We start from the raw sequence: 22,302 nt of genomic DNA, 5'->3' as shown, positions 1-22,302 counted from the left end.
TCACTATTGCCGCTTAAGTAGTGTTTGGGTCCCTTCTTCCCATCACCTGGTCCGGTTTTCTTTTCAGAATCCGTCAGTTTTATCTATTATAGTTCTTTCAATTATCAGATTATTAAATTATGTAAAATGTTGTCATGTAAGTGTCCCAAAAATACAAAACTTCAGCTTACAGCTTACAGTAAACGGGTTGATCTGTCAATCTGGATTGCTTCCCCTTTTCGTGGCTGTCAAAGCTTTGGGTCTGCCATGCTGATCAGCAGCGATGGACGCCTTTGAGTCCCAATAGAGAGGGTGCCCTTCGCATCGGGGGGCAAATGCCTTTAACCACCGATGCCTGGTAGTCCCCTCTTTACCCATGTCACCCTCCAGACGATCTGTGTCTCGAAGGATATCAGATAACAAAGGAAAAAGCAGCCTTGGGAGGGAGAGATCCCCTCCTTACAGCTGCTGTACCTCGAGCGGCCACTGGAAGTCTCTAGAACAATTCTAAATATTTTTACTACCAGTGCTGTGGGCATGGCTTATTTTCTGGGTATGGTTTGATGGTCATGTGATAGGGGATGTGGCTTTATGGTCATAACACTGGGCAGGCATGGCTTCATGGTCATGTGACTGGGCAAGTGTAGCTGGGTGATGTCACTGGGTGGGTTATTTTCGTCTCTTTTTCTTTCCTGTCTCTCTCTCTTTCTTAACACCCTATATGAGCCCTACTGATAGATATAAGTGGATTTTATTCATATGTATCTTCATGTGATCTGCTACCTCTACTATAAGGAGTATGCCAGTAAAGGATTTAGAAGTCTTGGATCGTTAAAAATTGAATGATTAATGTCATGGAGGTTTAATGACATTTAAACCTGCATGATTTAATGTGCCTCATGCATCATTTTTATTACCTCCAATAAAAATGATGCATGAGGCACATTAAATCATTTTGGGGTTTTTGTTACTTGAGGTAAGGGGTCAACAACCTTAAACATTCAAAGAGCCATTTGGACCCATTTTCCACAGAAAACGAAGCACCAAGAGCCACAAAGCCTGGGTGGGCATGGCGAACCCGACATCATGCACTCCCAGTCACATGAACTCCCTTCACATCCTTATTTTTTCCTTTCTTCCTTCCTTCCATCCTCCCTAAAATTCCTCCCTGATTTTATCTTCCTTTCTTTCCCTTCTCTAATTTTACCTCCCTTCCTTGCCCTCTCCTCTGATTTTACCTCCCTCTCTCCCTTCCCCCTCCTCTGATTTTAGCTTCTTCACCCCTCCTTTCACCTTTCTTTCTTTGTCAAACATGTATAGGATAGTAGTAGTTTGTATAAACATAATATAAAAAAAGTAACGCTAAAAGAGGACAATAGGACAGTAGGATAGAGATAGTAGACACAGTGGTGCACTTACACACACTCCTTGCAGACCTCTTAGAAATGGGGAGGTGAACTGTAGACAATCTCAGATTAAAATTTTTGGGATTTGGGGAAGAGACCACAGAATCAGGTAGTGCATTACAGGCACTGGTCACTCTATTGCTAAAGTCATATTTTCTGTATATATTTATTTATTTATTTATTAGATTTGTATGCCGCCCCTCTCCAAAGACTCGGAGCGGCTCATAACAATAAAATATTACAAATCCAATTGATTAAAACAATTTAAAAACCCTTAATATAAAAAGCAATCATACATCTCATATAAACCATACATAAAACAGAAACGGCCCAGGGGAATCAATTTCCCCATGCCTGACGACAGAGGTGGGTTTTAAATTTATGAAAGACAAGGAGGGTGGGGGCAATCCTAATCAACCAGAGGGTTGGGGCCACCACAGAGAAGGCTCTTCCCCTGGGTCCCGCCAGATGACATTGTTTCGTCAACGGGACCCGAAGGCCAACTCTTTGGGACCTAACCAGTCGCTGGGATTCATGTAGCAGGTGGTCCTGGAGATATTCTGGTCCGATGCCATGAAGGTCATAACCAACACTTTGAATTGTGACCGGAAACTGATCGGCAACCAATGCAGACTGCAGAGTGTTGGTGTAACATGGGCATATCTAGGGAAGCCCATGATTGCTCTCACAGCTGCATTCTGCGCAATCTAAAGTTTCCGAACACTCTTCAGAGGTAGCCCCATGTAGAGAGCATTACAGTAGTCGAACCTCAAGGTGATGAGGGCATGAGTGACAGTGAGCAGTGACTCCTGGTCTAGGTAGGGCCGCAACTGGTGCACCAGGCGAACCTGGGGACATGCCCCCCTCGCCACAGCTGAAAGATGGTTCTCTAATGTGAGCTGTGGATATATATGTACCCCGAAACACCTCAGAATTCTCAAAAACATTTTGGCAAGTGCCTGTTGGCTCTAAATGGACTGGTCACTGGGGTGGGGAGTGGGCTGGCTGTGGGCTAATCCACACTTTTTTTGCATCTAGCAAGTACCAGAGATTTCAGGGCTCAGTTGATTTTATTGCAATCAACACCTTTAGTAAAAACCCTTTGCTTTAACCAAATAGAGTCAAGGGCCTTTCTTTCCTTAGGGATTGGATTGGAACAGGTCTGACATTTATTTCCTTTTTATCCTATTAGTGGATTAAATATTTTCTTGAATTTTTATATATTGAAATAAACTTTTTTAGTATTATTTTTGATATTTGTTGCCAGCCTTACTTCATTTGAAGCCTCAGCTTTCCTGGCTTTATTTTTGTTTGAGCCATATTTTATTTTATATATATTTGTCAAACAATTATAGGATGGTAATTTGTATAAGCATAACATTAGAGAAGCAATGATAAAAAGTAATAACAAAAGACAATAGGACAGTAGGATAGGAATGGTAGGCACTTATGCATGCCCCTTATAGATCTCTTAGAAAGGGGGAGAAATCAATTGTAGATAATCTTAAAGGTTTTGGGGTTAGGAGTAGAAACCACAGTCAAATAGTGCATTCCAGGCATTCTATTGCTGAAGTCGTATTTTTTGCAATCTAGTTTAAAGCGGTTGACATTTAGTTTAAATCTATTACGTGCTTGTGTGTTGTTGCGGTTGAAGGTGAAGTAGTCACTAACAGGAAGGACATTTTGGTATATGATTTTATGAACTATAGTTAAGTTGGAACGGAGACGCCGGAGTTGTAAGTTGTCTAATCAAAGAATTCAAATCTGGCGGAGTAAAGTATTTTGTTACGGGAAGAGAAGTAAAGTACTCTGCTTGTGAAATATTTCTGGACTCTCTCAATTGTGTTGATGTCAGATATGCAATGTGGGTTCCATATAGGTGAGCTGTATTCTAGGATTGGTCTGACACATGTTTTGTATGTTCTGGTTAGCAGATCAATATTACCAGAGAAGAAATTGCGAAGGATTAGGTTAACAACTCTTAAAGTCTTTTTGGCAATGTTGTTACAGTGGGCTCTAGAACGTAGGTCATTGGATTGAGTACTCCAAGATCTTTGACAGAATGAGGGTCATCAACAAGTTCAATTCCACCATGTGTATACTTAGTATTCTGAATCTTTTTACCAATGTGTAAGAAAAAGCATTTAGTGGTAGAGATTTGAAATTGACAGTTTTTTGACCATTCAGCTACATGGTTGAGGTCTTTTTGAAGGGTAGCAGTGTTATTGGTAGTATTAAATAAGTTAACATCATTGGGAAAGTGATTGCAATTGCTTGTGACATGATCACAAAGGTCATTTATGTAAAGTATGAAGTGTGTTGGTCATAAAACACTGCCTTGAGGGATGCCACTGTTGACAGGAGCAGGATTAGATATGGCACTTCCTATTTTGGTCACTTGTTGTTTGTTAGATAGGAATGCTGTTAACCAATCTTGTAGTAGTCCAGTGATGCCATAGGATTTAAGTTTCAGAAGAAGTTTGTTGTGAACAACTGAATGAAAGGCTTTGCTAAAGTTGATATAGGTTGCATCAATTGATTTACCCTGGTCAAGTTGAATGGTCCAAATGTTTTTGCAGTGTAAGAGTTGTAAATTACAAGATATCTTTTTTTCTGAAACAGAATTGTTTGTTGAAAAGTAGTTTATTAATTTTGAGGTGGAGTGTAATGGATTGGTTTATGATTGATTCCATGACTTTGCAGGTGATGCAACCCAAAGAGATTGGTCTGTAATTTTCAACGTTGCTTGGGTCTCCTTTTTTGAAGATAGGGATGACTGTGGCAAGTGACCATAGAGTGGGTAGGGAGCTAGTACTGAAAGATTTTTTAAAATTATGCTCAGAGGTTCAGCCTAGGTAGAGCTTTTTAAAAAAGGATGCACATAGTCCATCAGGCACAATAGATAAAGATGGTTTTAGGTTATGAAATGTCTTTCTAATGTTTTGTTCTGTAAAATCAATTTGTGTAAGTTCATTGAGGTTAGAAACATAGAAGACTGATGGCAGAAAAAGACCTCATGGTCCATCTAGTCTGCCCTTTTACTATTTCCTGTATTTTATCTTACAATGGATATATGTTTATCCCAGGCATGTTTAAATTCAGTTACTGTGGATTTCCCAACCACGTCTGCTGGAAGTTTGTTCCAAGGATCTACTACTCTTTCAGTAAAATATTTTCTCATGTTGCCTTTGATCTTTCCCCCAACTAACTTCAGATTGTGTCCCCTTGTTCTTGTGTTCACTTTCCTGTTAAAAACACTTCCCTCCTGAACCCTATTTAACCCTTTAACATATTTAAATGTTTCGATCATGTCCCCCCTTTTCCTTCTGTCTTCCAGACTATACAGATTGAGTTCATTCAGTCTTTCCTGATACGTTTTATGCTTAAGACCTTCCACCATTCTTGTAGCCCGTCTTTGGACCCGTTCAATTTTGTCAATATCTTTTTGTAGGTGAGGTTTCCAGAACTGAACACAGTATTCCAAATGTGGTCTCACCAGCGCTCTATATAAGGGGATCACAATCTCCCTCTTCCTGCTTGTTATACCTCTAGCTATGCAGCCAAGCATCCTACTTGCCTTTCCTACCGCCCGACCACACTGCTCACCCATTTTGAGACTGTCAGAAATCACTACCCCTAAATCCTTCTCTTCTGAAGTTTTTGCTAACACAGAACTGCCAATGAAATACTCAGATTTAGGATTCCTTTTCCCAAAGTGCATTATTTTACATTTGGAAACATTAAACTGCAGTTTCCATTGCTTTGACCATTTATCTAGTAACGCTAAATCATTTACCATATTACAGACCCCTCCAGGAATATCAACCCTATTGCACACTTTAGAGTCATCAGCAAATAGGCAAACCTTCCCTACCAAACCTTCCCCTATGTCACTCACAAACATATTAAAAAGAATAGGACCCAGAACAGACCCTTGTGGCACACCGCTTGTAACCTGTCTCTGCTCAGAATACTCGCCATTAACAATAACTCTCTGATGTCTATGCTTCAGCCAGCTTGAAATCCACTGAACTATCCAGGGATTAAGTCCAATCTTCACTAATTTATCTATCAGCTCTTTATGTGGAACCGTATCAAAGGCTTTGCTGAAGTCCAGATAGGCAATATCCACGGCACCACCTTGATCCAACACCTTTGTGACATAGTCAAAGAAATCAATGAGATTAGTCTGACACGATTTGCCTTCAGTAAAGCCATGCTGATTTGGGTCCAATAAGTTATTGTTTTTTAGATGCTGATTTATCCTCTTTTTGAGTAGAGTCTCCATCATTTTAACTACAACTGATGTCAAGCTAACTGGCCTGTAGTTACCAGCTTCTTCTGCCCTTCTTGTGGATAGGCACAACACTGGCCATTCTCCAATCCTCAGGAACATCTCCTGTTAACAGGGATTTGTTAAACAAATCAGTCAGGGGGGTAGCAATGACAGATCTGAGTTCTTTAAGAACTCTGGGGTGGATGCCATCTGGACCCATTGCCTTATTTATCTTTAATCTTTCAAGTTCTTCTAAGACATCGGCTTCTAAGATCACTGGAGCTGAATCCGTACAGCTGGAAGCAATGCTATATCCCTCTATAGTATTATTATTATTTTGTAAGGTGTCTTTTGAGAAAACTGAACAGAAGTAGCTATTGAAATGGTCAGCAATCTCCTTATTCCCATCAATGCATGTATTATTCCCGGTACTAAGCTTTGTGATGCTGCAGTTTTTCTTCTTCCTATCACTAATATATCTGAAGAAGGTTTTATCCCCCTTCTTTACAGATTTTGCTATTTCTTCCTCTTTTGAGGCTTTAGCAGCATATATTATCTGTTTCGCCTCCTTCTGTCTCATTTTATACACCTCTCTATCAGCTATACTTCCAGACTCTTTATACCTCCTATAGGCAGCCTTTTTTTCATTGACTATAGCCCTTACATCATTGCTAAACCATAGCGGTTTCTTCTTCCTTTTACCTTTAGTTACTTGCTTTACATAAAGTCTTGTGGCTTTTAAGATGGCCTTTTTTAATACAGTCCACTGGGTGCTTGCTCCTGCCATTTTATCCCTCCCCTTTAATTCATTATTTAAATATTCCCCCATTGCATTAAAATTTGTTTTTCTGAAATCCAATACTTTGGTTGCAGTATAGGATTGCTCACCATCAGTTTTTACATCAAACCAAAACATAGATGGTCACTGCAACCTAAATTTTCTCCCACCTTGACCTCTGAAACCCGATTCCCATTGGTAAAAACTAAATCTAGAATATTCTCCCTTCTAGTTGGTGTCTTAACTAGCTGTGCCATAGCTGCTCCTGTAAAGGCCTCTACTATATTCTTACTTTTGCATGTAAGGGCACTGGTGATATTCCAGTCAACATCAGGCATGTTGAAATCACCCATAAACACAATATCTCCCTTTACTGCCATTAGGGTAATTTCATCCACCATCTTGTTGTCATGTTCCTCAGATTGCCCTGGAGGCCTATAGATCACCCCAATTCTAATGACAGAACCGTCTTTATTTTGCATGCAAATCCAGAGGGTCTCCAGATCTTTACATGTATTTTGAATTAGTATTGTTTTTAGACTTTCTTTAACATAAATGACTACTCCACCTCCCCTTCTCTCTATTCTATCCTTCTTATACAGTGTATATCCTGGTATGGATATTTCCCATTCATTAGAATCCTTAAACCATGTCTCAGTTATGGCAACCAGATCCAAATTATCTCTAGATATTATGGCCATTAACTCACAGAGCTTGTTGCTCAAGCTTCGAGCAATTGTGTACATTACCCGAAGAACATTATTTTCATTATTAGTTTGCCCCTTATCATCAACAACTACATCTATTTTATTTACAGCTCCCTTTTCATAAGCTTCCAGAAACTGATTTATCCTCATTGGTCGGGGACAGAAATCCTCCACATCTGGTACATCTCTGTCCCCTTTACCTAGTTTAAATGCCTGTCCAAAAAAGTTCTGAATTCCTCACCGAGCACCTGGGTACCTCTGTATGATGGATGCAAACCATCCCTCTTAAACAACTCCCTATTAGACCACCTACTGACATCATGACTTACATAACCAAAACCTTCAGCTTTACACCACTGCCTTAACCACACATTAAACTCTCTGATACAACTTGTTTTACCCTCCTGGCCACAAACCGGTAACACCTCTGAGAAAGTCACTGAATCAGTTATTTTACCCAGCTCCACACTTAGACATTGAAAATCTCTTTTTACTACATTAACATTTCTCTGGGACAAATCGTTTGTGCCAAGATGCACCACCACATCAACTTTATTACCTTTACTCACAGCCTTGATAATGTTTGTAATCCGCCTCCTGTCCCTGTGGGCAGTGGCTCCTGGAAGACACCTCATCACCTTCACCACATCCTTCCTCTGTCCCAAATCAACACCTCTGACAATCGAGTCACCCACAAGAACATGTGTCCTCTCTTTATTTCTACTAACTGGACTTGGTTTGGTGACACTATGCTCCTCATTTACAGCACCTTCTCCTTTGAACATCCCCTCATTCTCCGCCTGAGGGGCCTTGCTAATATCTACAGCATCCTTACTATTTAAATCCGCAAGAACATTATAGGAATTGGATACAGAGAGACCAAAATGGTTATGTTTTTGTTCAACCGCACGTAATCTTCCTGAACCAACCGTTGTCCACACAGCCCTCCTCCTCGGGGGGCGCTGTGGAAGTGGAGGTTGTTTGTGGTACGACTAGGAAATGTTGGGCATGAGCCATTGCTGTTAACAGAGCTGAAGAAGGTGTTAAAGAGGTTGGCTTTGACTGATTCATCATTGTAGTCTATGTTATTTGGTCCTTTAAAAGGTGGGATGATCTAAAGTCTTTGAGTTTGTTATAAACAAAGTTATAGAAGGCATAAATATAAACAAAGTTATAGAAGGCATGAGTAAACTTTGTACATATAAGGTTTTCTTCATGGATGATGTGATAATTGGTATTCAGTCTTTATTTGGTGACACAAAGTTTTGTAGCTGCTTTTAGAGTTTGTAACATAGCCTGTTTTACTTTTATGCCAAAGAAATCTCTTTTTTGGAGCTTTTTTATTTTTATGGATACTTTATTTTTCTTAGTTTTGATGAATATTAGTATAATTTGATAACTTGTTGGATTTCAAGTAAAAATATATTGTAGTAATCTTTGACAGTGATGCAGTCAGAGAATATTGTATGCCACTATGCCAGTGAAAAAGTGTGAGGTAGGCTTTGATGAGGTCATAGTTGGCCTTTTTGAAGTTATAGTTGGTTGTCCCTTGTGAGGGCATATGTTTAGGTTAAAGTCAATCATGCTATGGTCACTGTTAGAAAAGGGTTTTTTTATTTGTAGTCCGTAAATTGAGAATAGACTATTGCAGAAGATGAGATCAAGACAATTGTTTAGTGTTGTCAGTAACTAGTTGATCTAGTCCTAGACTAGTAATACCATTGTAAAGGGTTGAATGTACGGGTTCAGTTGTATGTTCATTTAGGGTCCTGTTTATATGTGGTATGTTTAAGTCTCCAAGAAATATAAGAGGATGTGAGTAGGAGGTTGCCCACATTAGTAATGAAGTTAGTTTGTTCGTGTGTGTGATATCGTAATCTTAAAGCAGAATGTGGTATCCTAAGGACAGTTCACAGATGATGGTTTCAGGAAGATAAAGTTATTGTTTAACTTGCACTTTTTGGGGGGTTGAGTGATTTTTTTTATAGAAGATTGCAACTCCACCTCCTCTGCAGAATGACAGAAGTCCATTCAAGACAGGTCCAGCCTATCTAGACCGGATCTGTCCAAAGAAATGAAAAGCCAGTACGCTCAGCTAATCATAGTGTCACAGAGCCTTTATTCCTGATTTAAGATGGATTTGTAGCACATGATCAGTTCTTGCTGGGACCTTCTGTCTCCTGTGGCTGGCTGCATTCATCCCAAAGGATTCCTCCTCCTGTCAGCTGGCTGTCAAATCCCTTTCAAATCCCCTGCTCAGCATGGTACATAAGGGTGGTGTGACATCATCCATTAATGCCCTGCTTAGCTGGGGATCGGAGATCACTGCCTGGCACCGGGCATTGGCCATCACATCTGCAAGGCTGAGCACCATCATTATCCCAGCACTGCCCGTCATGTGAATTGCCATCAGCCACAATGCCCACTGCCTCTCCCCTGCAGGAATGGTGAGTCCAAGACTGGAGCTTGACAGGTAGTTCCTCACTACCAGGGGTCCACCTGGAAGAGAGAATGGAGAAACATTAGACATAATCCCACACAAGGTTATCCCCCCACCCAGTTTGTATGGATTTTCCTTGTAGAATAGCTGCAGTAGCCCGTACATCTTGTGCAGCTACCCAGGATGCGTTGGTAAAGGGTACTCCTTCCACCTTATCAGGTATTGGAGCCTCTCTCTATACAGCCGTGAATCTAATATTTTGTCTATCTCATAGTTGTCCATCCCTACCAGGCCTGGTGGTTCTGGAAGAGACCGGATGTTAGTGATCTTCACAGGTTTCAATAGGTTACTCTGGAAGACAGGATGGATTCTGCCCAGTAAAGGTGGAAGTTTTAATTCAACTGTGATGGGGTTGATCACACAAGGACCTGATTCTTGGGCCCCAGGTTGGACTACATCATTTCATTGGCTGTTATACTGGGGCATGCATGATAAGGCATCGGCTAGAAAGTTATTTCTGGCTGGGACATACTTCAACTTAAAATTAAAGTTAAACCATTGGAAGTATTGCGCCCACAGAACCTGTTTTGGAGACAACTTCCACAGGGTTTGAAGGGCTTCCAGATTTTTGAGGTCTGTCCACATCTCGAATGATTCCCTAGCACCCTCCAAGAGATGTCACAAAGTAAGGACTGCCCATCACACCACAAAGACCTTTTCCCACATCACCCAGCCTTGTTCTGTGGGTGTGAGCTTCTGGGACATGTACGCACAGGGTTGCAAATGGTCCTTATTGCTGTTTTGTAACAGGATGGCTTCTTTTGCATCAGCCTGCACAACAAATGGTTATGCAGGGTTGGTATGTTTTACAACCGGCTTCCTGGCAGAGAGCTTTTAACTCTTCAAACACTCTTTGGCAAGCGGTTGTCCATATAAGAGGCTGTCCTGGCCAAGGTTTCACTATGGTGTATTTTATATGTAGCAAAAGTTAGTGGTAATGTGATCTGATAGGACAAACTGCTGGTAAAAGTTGACAAAGCCGAGGAAGCTTTGCAACTGTTTCTGTGTTTTAGCAGCTTGCTTTTCCAGGACAGCCTAGGCTTTGTGAGGATCCAGCTCTATACCTTCACTGGATATACGATAGCCCAGGTAATCCAATTGGGTTTTATGGAACTCATATTTTGAGAGTTCTATTTACAGTGACTATTTCTGCAATACCTGCCTTACTAACTGGGTGTCTTCCTCCATGGTGATGTTGTAAATTAAGATAATGTCCAATTAGACAAGGACTCCAGAGTATAAATGTTCATGCAAAACGTGTTGATTAACCACATGAACACAGCCAGGACTTCCTGTAACCCAAATGGCAACATCTGGAATTGATAGCTCCCTAGGGGACAATTGAAAGTGATTTTCCACTCATCGCCTGGCCTGATATAGACCCAGTAATAGGTCTCAGTAGGTTGAATGTCAAGCTTCCAGGTAACATCTGAACTAAATCGGAGTCCAAATCAAAGTACTCCTCAAAGTTCTGATTTATTTCCGGAGCCATCCTGACACTGACACTGGGAAACCTGAGTTTGAGTTTCCCACTCAGTTGAAAGTTCACATCCCTTGTCCCACACCCACAAACTTGTCACATAGCTTGTGCCAGCATGGCAAATCCTTCCTCTGCTTCCACCCAGGTGGGTGAGCATAGGATGTCCTTGAACCACTCAAAAGAATACTTTGTGGCCGCATCTGTTCCCTCATGAAAATTACCCCTCCCAAGTTCCCATAAACATCAGATAGTTTGGCAAGCCATTAATTTTTCACCAACTTCTGCACCAGCTTGACATTGATAAACTTAATAAAATATGCCGTTGTCAAGGTTGCGAGCATGTCCTTCATCAATGCTAGGGGATATGGATGTTCAACATATAGTATCCTGTTAAGGCTACAGTGTCAAGCCAGTGCAGAAGTTGGTGAGAAATTAATGGCTTGCCTCACCATTTATAGAAGACCTGATGTTGTAGGAACTTGGGAGGTTTGAACAATAGGAGGGAACAGATGCAACTACCGGGGCCAGAAGTGAGGAAAGGACTGGCCATGCTGGCACAATCTGATTGGGCAATGTGACAAGTTTGTGTGTGTGTGGGGAGGGGTATAAATTTTTATTGTTTTTCCACACCTTACAGATTCAAATTCACATACCTCGAATTAAAATACAATACAATATAATATCAAATGCCAATTTCTTAATCCAATTTTCCTAATTATTTATCCAATCTGAGTATTGTATTTGTAGTTTTGTGCTAGCAAAAACTTCAGAAGAGAAGGATTTAGGAATAGTGATTTCTGACAGTCTCAAAATGGGTGAACAGTGCAGTCAGGCGGTAGGGAAAGCAAGTAGAATGCTTGGTTGCATAGCTAGAGGTATAACAAGCAAGAAGGGGGAAATTGTGATCCCGCTGTATAGAGACCACATTTAGAATACTGTGTTCAGTTCTGGAGACCTCATCTACAAGATATTGATATAATTGAACGGGTCCAAAGACGGGCTACCAAAATGGTGGAAGGTCTTAAGCATAAAGCTTATCAGGAAAGACTTAATGAATTAAATCTGTATAGTTTGGAGGACAGAAGGGAAAGGGGGGACATGATCGAAACATTTAAATATGTTAAAGGGCTAAGTAAGGTTCAGGAGAGAAGTGTTTTTAATAGGAAAGTGAACACAAGAACAAGAGGGCACAATCTGAGCTTAGTTGGGGGAAAGATTAGAAGTAACATGAGAAAATATTATTTTATTGAAAGAGTAGTATATGCTTGGAACAAACTTCCAGCAGACGTGGTTGGTAAATCCACAGTAACTGAATTTAAACATGCCTGGGATAACATATCCCTCCTAAGATAAAATACAAGAAATAGTATAAGGGCAGACTAGATGGACCATGAGGCCTTTTTCTGCTGTCAATTTTCTATGTTTCTATGTCCCAGTCAGAGGATGAGGAAAACATTAGAGTGGAAAGTCAATGGATAGACCCCCGCTATAGGAGATTGCTCAGAAGGCGAGAGAAGTTTCATAGTAAAAGGTATTAATGTATTGACTTAGCCTCTTTGGGGTGTGATGTCACTTCTAGGCAGTATAAAGGCAAAGGATCTTGGGAAATTGGGTGTGGAATTTCAATGGCATTCAATGAAAGAGATGGGGGTGTGATTGAACAAGGCTTTAAAACCATGATTTTCTGCCTCAATAAAACTCATTCTGTGCTGGATGTTTGTTGCCAGGACTCCGGTGAGCAAAATTCATATGCTTAAATGATAAATTATTATTATTATTATTATTTATAAATGATAAATTATTATTATTATTTATTTATTGTGGTGGCCAACAACAGCAGTAAAACAGTACAACAAAATCCAATACTAAAAAAGCAGTTAAAAACCCATTATATAAAGACCAATCATACATACAAACATACCATACATAAAATTGTGAAGGCCTAGGGGGAAAGTGTATCTTAGTTCCCCCATGCCTGGCAGCAGAGATGGGTTTTAAGCAGCTTGCGAATGGCAAGGAGGGTGGGGGCAATTCTAATCTCTGTGGGGAGTTGGTTCCAGAGGGTCGGGGCCGCCACAGAGAAGGCTCTTCCTCTGGGTCCCGCCAAGCGACATTGTTTGGTTGACCAGACCCGGGGAAGACCCACTCTGTGGATCCTAACTGGTCGCTGGGATTCGTGCGGCAGAAGGCGGTCCCTGAGATATTCTGGCCCGGTGCCATGAAGGGCTTTGTTATCTAAGGAATGTTCATAAAGGATTTTGAGTCGGGGGGTTTACTCCGCTGTTACCGCTGCCCTGACATGCTTGTCGGACTTCCACGTGGCCTTTCACTTGCCTGTCTTTGCAAGGTGGCCAAGGGGACACTGGGAAGTCCATGTGGAAGGCAGGAATACATATAGGGGCTGTGGGCAGCAGGGAATGGAGTAGGGAAGGCAGGCTTGGATGGGGGGGCAGCTAGGTAGGGCACATCTTCACAGGCTTATATGGCAGACAGATCAGGGGGTGCAGCGCTTCAGGCAGGCAGGCAAGCTGAAGAGCAGAGACTGGGTAGAACAGGTCGAGCGGGTGGTGATTGGGAGACTAGTTTGGGGGCCCAGCCAGCCAACCTTCACCATGGATTTGGCAAACCACTGGCGCCCACTGTTACCAGTATGCACAAACTGGTCTGAACCAATAGCATTTTACCACTGCACTAGTGTTTGAGTGCTTCATCAAAGGCTCTGCTGTGAATAGATATTTGAGGTTTTTGAATGTCTCTTGGCATTCCATTGTGTATTTTAATGGTTGAATGAGCTCGATTTTCCCCTACCCTTTTGTCTTTAATAAATTAGTAATTGGCAGTGCTAGCTGAATGAATAATGGGATAAACTGATGATAAAAAATTGCAAAACTGAGGAAGCTTTAAAACTGTTTCTTGTTATGGGGAAGAGCCCACTCCAAAACAGTCCATACTTTCTCAAGGACCATTCCATATCATAGAATACTATTCGATGAACATTCCATATCATGACCACATGCCAGTGTTGAACTTCAGAGTGAACAGTGGCAGTTTTTGATCACTCATGGAGCGTATAGCTAAAAACTCCATTATCATCCTTATTTTCATCTTTGCCCCTTGAGCTCATCAATCCTGGCTTCCTAACTTATGTAACTGAATGATAATGTGGAGCAATCTGACAGCAGTCTGACTAATAATGCATAGACTGACTGACTCTATATAAATCAGAGATACTTCCAAGCTAGAAAAGCTCATGACCGTGAATTGATGTAAAAAAAAAAGTCCATCTTATTAGAATAAGGTTTTGCACAATTGCTTGGATTCCAGATAAAATAGAAATAAAATGTTTAACATTAAGAGTAACATTGTTACTTTACTACATGTAACTACATGTAACAGACAGAAGTGATGAAACCATATCAGGTTCAACTGTCAGCCAATTCACTGATCTGAACAATTACCGGTATATCATTTCTTAAAAAGTGGATATACTTGTTAACATATGTCACAATATAAATTATATAGTAGTACAGATTTAAATGGTCTTTCCAACAAAGCTTTGGAAATAATATTATTCTAAATAATATCAGGAAAACAGAAAATCAAAATTAACACTGACATTATGTTGTGTTATTAGATATTATCAATTTGGTTCATCAGTTGCATTGTAAAAGCTCACAGCAGAGTCACACTGCACATTCAAATTAAAATTTAATTATTTATTGAATAACTTTCATCTTATCTATACATTAATACTGCTGTCATTTTTCCAGCTCTGGACATTGTGCCATCACGATTCATTCCTTTTAGAACTGAAGAAACAAAATGGCAAAAAACACAATTCTTAACAGGGGAGGAAGGAATGATGCTTGGTTCTTCATAAAGTCTATAGAAATACGTCAGAAAGAGAAATGGTCAGGACAATATAACAGATAACTAAGGGAAACCTTAAAGGGAAATGAAAATATAAACATCACTAAACCACCCGAGGATTTGGCTTCTGCGTTGGTGGTCAATAGAGACTCATCAATTAGCCTTGAAGATGGTTCTTTAATATGAGGGGGGGGGGCACAATAGAGATTATGAACAAAAACTGATTGTAATAGCATTCAGCTGCCACTGCCTCCTAGTCCTGCATTACCTGGACTGCAGTACAAATATTGCTGTCTCTGGCCTGCTGACCTACAGCATCAAAGAGTCCTGTGAAAATATTTAATAGAAAAGAAAAATATGGATAAGTGATTTCAGAACAAATTAATATTATCTGTTTCCCTGACATTCCCATAGTTCTTCTCAGACATTGCCAACTGAAACAAAATAGAATTCTAAGAGAAGCAGTTTGTTTGCAAGATCTTTGGTAGCATATGGCAAATATGTTCATCTCTTTAATACCATGTTTTCCCGAAAATAAGACCCACCCAAAAAATAAGCATTAGCATGATTTTGGGGGTGGTCTAATATAAGCTCTACCTCAAAAACAAGCCCAGGGATGGGCGTGATAAGCATAAGAGATGGTGAGTGTGCGAGGCCAGTGTCTGGCAGTAGCCACAGGCCACCGGTTCCTTAGCGCAGGGTAGATAAGTCTGAGTGCAGAGGTGGGGGGAGACAAGCAATCTGGACATGCTGGCTCATGGGACGCTTATGCAGCGGCACTGGCAGCAGGTGGAAGCAGAGGCACGGGGGACAGGGGAGGCAGGCAATCTCAATGCCCTTCATGAGTGCCTGTCTGGCATGGCCGCAAGGAAGTTGACAGACAATGGGAAGGAGTGGCTGGCACATCGGGATTGCCTGCCTCTCCCCATACATCGGCTTGGCTCTGCTGCACACTTTTCGCCCAGAGGGAGACAAAGCGAATAACTCCATTTCAAAGCATTCTATTTGCAAGCTACTGAAACAGCATCTCCATCTGGGCAAAAATTGCATGGCAGAGCCAGGAGAAAGCAGAGGCACAGTGTGTGCGTGTGTGTGTGGGAAGGCAATCTCAGTATGCTTAGCTCCATTTCAGAGCATCCCATTTGCAAGCCGATAAAAAGTTTTGAGTCTCAATCATTTCTCTGTCCGGGCAAAAAGTGTCTGGCCTGGTAAGCCCTGTAAGCTGTTGTGGCCACAGGTAAGCAGATAGTGGCAAGGAGCGGGCGGGCAGCCACAAAATAAGACACCTCTGAAAACAAGCCCTGGTGCTTATTTTGAAGTCGAAAGGAAAATAAGTCCTGGTCTTATTTTCAGGGAAATACGATAGTATCAAAATACACTCAGCACAGTGCTAAATTCTGCTGTTCATGGGTAGGATAAATGTTTTTTGTAAAATCTTTTCTTAAAGACTTTCCTTGAAATGAAAAGGATAAAAATGAATCCACCTTAAAAAAATAAAATCTAATTTCTTTAAATAATGACTTGCACATTGTTAGCATGACCAGGACTCTAATATTGCAATAATTTATTACATGTGAATGAATATATTTATTATACATTAAAATATCTTGTTCTGTAGATTAAGGAAAATATGATTGAAATTCATTGAATTTAAGATGTAAATGAAGCATGTCAGCAAACCTAAACCCTTCTACATTATTACCCTGAATTGCGATCATTTCTGTAACCATTGCCGAATTAAGAAACCTGTTTGAAATAATAAAATGCACATTAAAAAAAACAATCCATTCCACCGGTACATATTAAAAAATACAGCGGTTTTCACCTTTCTGTTTAATATGTGGAGTTAGAAAACATATTTGTCTACTCATTTCAAGAGAAAGGAACAGTAAAAAATTAGATAGGAACTTAAAAAAAAGCTAAAGCAATAAGAACATGAAAATAAAGCGACAGTATGATTTTTTTAAAAATGAAATGTTTGATCATTTATTTAATTATACTGATAAACCATCTTTCTTCAACAATGGATCTGAATATACCCTAATTGTTGGAGTATAAGACGCACCCCCCCCCAAGAGGTGGAAATGATGGGGCGTCTTATATACACTGAATACAGCCATTTTTGGCCTCCAGAAGCCCTGCCCCTGCATTCCAAAAAAGGTCTGTTTTCGCAAAAAATGGATGCTCAGAGAGTTTAGGAGGTCTGCAGAATGCTCCTGAGGGCTGGGGAAAGGCAATAGCATACCCATTTTTTTAAAAAAGGGCCTGTTCTTGAAAAAACGGGGCGTGCAGAGGATTTGGGAGGCTTCCAGAGTGCTCCTGGGGGCCAAGAAGGACAAAACCTGTTTTTCCGTACTTACCTTGATGCGTCTGATACACCAGTGCCTTATAATTTGTATATGGGTGATCCTCTAGCGATTAGCCAAATACCGATCAGCCATTGACATTCTCTTTGGATGACTATTAAAAGTTTTTACGTTTAGGAGGTTTAAAAAAAATTAATAAATGGATAATAATAAACCAAAGAAAAGAGAGAGCAAACATGATAGAAAAACTTAACAGAAGAGCAATGAGAAAGATCTACCTATATCATGTATATTGAGAACATCATCAAGTATTCCACTATATATCTTTGACACTCACTTTATGTATTTATATACAGATAGGAAGCAACAGGTGAAGCTAGGAAAAATCACCCTAAGCACCTGGACAATTAATACAGGCGCCGCTCAAAGCTGTGTGTTCTCTCCATTACTCTTCCCTCTCTCTTGCATTACTCTGTCTTCTCTCTCTCACACACACACACACAAACACACATACTTCTCAAAAAAAAGAGGGAACACTCAAATAACACATCCTAGATCTGAACGAATGAAATATTCTCATTGAATACTTTGTTCTGTACAAAGTTGAATGTGCACAACAGCATGTGAAATTGATTGTCAATCAGTGTTGCTTCCTAAGTGGACAGTTTGATTTACTTGGAGTTATATTGTGTTGTTTAAGTGTTCTCTTCTTTTTTTTTGGAGCAGTATATATAAACACATGCACACACATGCTCTCTCTCTCTTTCTCTCTCTCTCTCACACACACACCAATGAATGGAAGGTTGAACAACTGGCCCTATCGTGCAGCAGGAACAACCTGGAGCTGAACTTGCTTAAAAATTTACAGATGAGAGTGAATTTTAGGAGGAACCCTCCTACTCTATCACCTCTTACTATATTTGATAACACAGTATCATCTAGTAGAATCCTTCAAGTTTCTGCTTTTTATAATCTTTCAAGGTTTGAAATAGATACCTAGCATTAGAACCATCATTAAAAAGGCATAACAAAGCATGTTCTTCACGTCAATTTAGAAAATTCAGATTGCCCAAGGAGCTGTTGATACAATTTTACAGAGGAATTATCGAGTCTGTCATTTGCATTTCTATAACTGTCTGGTTTGTTATAGCAAATAAATAAGACAGGTACAAAGTCCAATGGATAGTCAGGACTGCAGAAAAAAAAACAATTGCAACTAGCCTGCCTTCCATGGAAAATCTGTATATTGTGAGGGTCAGAAGGGCTGAGAAAATAACTACAGACCTCTCACATCCTGGACATAAACCATTTAAACTGCTTCTCTTGTAGCTATATTATAAGGCAAAACCAAAGACTCAGGGACATTTTCTCTCTCTTGTGCCATCATTGTTCTGAATATCCTCATAATAGTCACATGTCTAAGTATATTCATCCATGTTGTATGGCTGTAATATAATTATTAATCTTCTCATCTTTTCTAGTACCCCTTCTTATTGGTATTAGGATGATGATGATTATTACTCTGTTGCTTTACATGTATACTGAGAGCTTCTTCACCAGAGATAAATTCCTTGTGTGTCTAATTATACTTGGCCAAATGAAGTATTCAATTCAATTTCCTATTTGTTTTAGATATAACTTCAAATATAAAGATGAATCAAAAGGTGGCGTGTTCTTGGGAATCTTTATTCATTCTTCCTTTTAAAATAAAGATATGGAATGACACACATTATTTTTGCTTGCAAAGTCATCCAGAAGTGAATACATTACTTTTCAACAGAGCTATAAATTTGATAGACCTGTGTCCTTCTCGAAAAGCTGTGTTGCAAGGTTGGGAAGTTGTATTCTGCGATGAAGATCTGATGCTTATCTTCTGCCACTTCCTTTTCTAAAGACCTGGAGGGTAAAATCTGAATTGGGAAATATCAAGGTAATGGATCATTTTACATATCACCTGCCACATACTCCACTTGGGATCCTTATTATGAAGCTTCTCCTTCTTCTTCTTTGCTTTTAGACAGAAAAAAGGATACACCTGGATTTCAGAATTTACTTTTTAAAATGCTGCAAAGGCAACTATGTTTTAAGTAATTATACATTGGTTCCTTTGTGACCAAAAGACTATATAAAAATAAACAAATTTTATTATAAATTACCACAAATCATCCTTTAAGCTGCTTATGAAAAACAACATAATTTTTGGATCCAGTGAGGCTCATTCCAAAATGAATTTGGTAATTCAAGATAGATTCTTGCTTGCATAATGCAGAATTATTTCATGCTTTGTATTCACCTTCCTAATTCGTCTACTTACTATGCTGCAAATCATGCATTATAGTAACCAAGATAAACAAATCTTTCAAGTATTTATATCAAATGCCATACTACAGAGCCAAAAGAGCAAGATTGGATTCAGTTTTGGACAAATTCCTCCTCAAACACAGATCATAATAATATACCAATTCAGAATTCAATCTGTTATTCCACAGTTATTGTTAATCTTGAATGGGCAGATCAGACTATTCCCAACCTCAAGAGAGCTAAAGATATAACCTTGTGTGATTTGACATGAAAAATGCAGACAGTCCTGCCCTCTATTGAGAATGTCTAAGGAGGAGCTATGTTCAGAAGCCTTAAAAAGAAGGTCTTTTTAATCTATTTTTCAAAGGCTAAAATATGCTGTCCTTCTTTCTACTACATACAGGAAAGTTTTCAATTTATGATCACAATTGAGCCCAAAATTTCTGTTGTTAAGTGAGACATTTGTTAAGTGAGTTTTGCCCCATTTTTTGATCCTTCTTTCCACAGTTAAGTGAATCTGGCTTCCCCATTGATTTTGCTTGTCAAAAGGTTGCAAAAGGTGATCACATAATCTTGAGACATAGCAACAGTCATAAGTATGAACCAGTTGCCAAGCATTTGAATTTTGATCACGTGAGCATGGGGATGCTACAAAGATTGTAAGTGTGAAAAACGATCATGTCACATTTTTTTGGCAAAGATTTTTTTTATTTTTCTCTTCAATCACAATACAGTAAAAAAATATATCAACACCATCAAATTGCTTTACAATAAATCAATTTTACAAATTATGGTATGCAAATCAAATACTGCCTCCTTCACTTTTGACATCTGGGTAAAAAATAGCTGCTCAATTTTCTCATGTTGTACAAGTATGCTATTAGCTAAATCACCTTTTAAGCGGTTCCAAATTTTTAAAACCTCATGATGATTAGGCTGTAATATTTTGAATGTCTCCAAATCTCTTTCATGTCAATTTTTATGTATAGTCAATAACCTTTTAAAATAAGTAATGCCTATTAAGAAGGAATCCCTTTTAAAAAATACTAAAAAAGACTTCCAGTAACAAAATCAAGGGGGAAAGAATAAACCAAATAATATCACATAATACTGCCAACTTAACCAAATTACAAACCTAATTAATAATTCCTTTATATAAAAATTATAAACAGATAAAAATAAAAATTATAAAGATTAAAAAAGGAAGAAAGATTAAGGAAAAAAAGTTTAAATAAAAGGAAAAAATATGTAAAAAAAGGAAAACTGTAGCAGAGAGAAAAGAAAAAAGAATGTAGAACAAAAAAAAGAAAGAAAAAGAGGAAGAGATATAAGAAAGCTTTCCTCTTCTTCTCCCTAACTTCCCCAGATACCTCCATATAACACCATCCATGTTCACAGGGTCTTAAAATACAACCAAACAACAAGCCGCTGAAATCCTCCAACCCACTCAAAGCTATGTGTCTGTAAATCTAATAGTAAAAAACCGAAAGAAAAAAGAAATAAACATCCACCCTAACCTTTTCTCTTATCCATATCTCATAAAATCGTCATATCCTACTCTCATTTTATTGCTGTGTACTCAACCAAATCTTCATACCCCACTTCTAGTTATATTAATGCAATCCCAACAAAATAATAATACGGAAAAAAAGAAGGAAAAAAAATCCCTTAATAACCCACTGGAGTCAACTTCTAAGTATAATGCTGCATACCCAGCTGAATCTTCATGCCCTAATCTAATTTTATCACTGCATGCCCAGCGGAATCATCATACCCTATCCTGAAATGTTGATCCCAATAGATAAAAAAAGAAAATTCCCTTTCTTTAATCCTAGCTCAATTTATAGCCTTTCAACAATTAATACGCCTATGCATAAGAAAATTTTAAATAGCGAAAGTGAAGACCCTCCAACAACCCACTGGAATCAACTTGTAAATATATCGCTGGATGACCAGCTAAATCATTATGCCCTTTTCTAATTTTATCGTTGTATACCCAGCAGAATTTTCATGCCCTATTCTAATTATATTGATCCCAATAGATAAAAAGAAAGCTTCCCCCTCTTTGATCCAAATTAGCTTATAACCCTTTATAATTTGACCATCATTTTAGTACACTTTTTATCTATTACAATCTGAATAGTGCAAAGCTCTCTAAGATATATAATCAATAGTCTCTGTGTTGTATAAGTATTATCTTTTTAAAAAAATTATCAATCATAATCCTTATCTTCTAAATTAAAAAAAAATTAAGAAAAAAATTATACTCTTAAAATCAGTAAGTTGGGTATCTTAATTCCATTTCAAAATATTTTAAATAAAAAATCAGTTCAATTCTTATCCATCCAAATTCATTTCATTATTAATTCCATTATCAGTACTTATTTCATGCTAATTTAAATTCCATAAAATTATTTTCTTATATTCTTCCCAACGCTTACTTTACTCTGCTCCTCTCCTCCATTTAAATCCCTATAGTTCCATATAACCATATATTTCTAATAATCATTAACAGCAGTCTTTCTGAACAAGAAGAAAAAAACCATAATCCATCTCTCTATTCACTGTTTCGGTAATTCCCTATTTTAATGTTTCAAAATTTATACCTTAATTTTTAAATTTAAATTTAGATTTTACCCAGAAAATAATTTTTTAAGCCTAAAAAACCCCCCTCATTGTATTCACAACATACGTAGCAT

The 22,302-nt window shown here is 38.8% G+C and overlaps 1 protein-coding gene across 4 annotated transcripts in view; it reads right to left on the bottom strand.

The window, feature by feature from the left end:
- Nucleotides 1–9,245: 9,245 nt before the first annotated feature.
- Nucleotides 9,246–22,302, bottom strand: part of RIMKLB (ribosomal modification protein rimK like family member B) — a 116,895-nt gene continuing 103,838 nt past the window's right edge. For 2 of the 4 annotated variants that reach the window (XR_011558189.1, XR_011558191.1), the window contains 2 exons: nucleotides 15,265–15,323; nucleotides 9,246–9,645 (listed from right to left, as the gene is read on the bottom strand). The gene's annotated coding sequence lies outside the window, so the exon portion shown is untranslated. Of the gene's footprint in view, nucleotides 9,646–15,264; nucleotides 16,743–19,101; nucleotides 19,199–22,302 lie in introns of all 4 variants that reach the window. The other 2 variants (XR_011558188.1, XR_011558190.1) reach the window with 2 other exon arrangements.

The sequence above is a fragment of the Erythrolamprus reginae genome, chromosome 2 (assembly GCF_031021105.1).
Source record: "Erythrolamprus reginae isolate rEryReg1 chromosome 2, rEryReg1.hap1, whole genome shotgun sequence".
Classification (NCBI taxonomy): Eukaryota; Metazoa; Chordata; class Lepidosauria; order Squamata; family Dipsadidae; genus Erythrolamprus; species Erythrolamprus reginae.
This window is presented reverse-complemented; position numbering and strand designations above follow the sequence as displayed.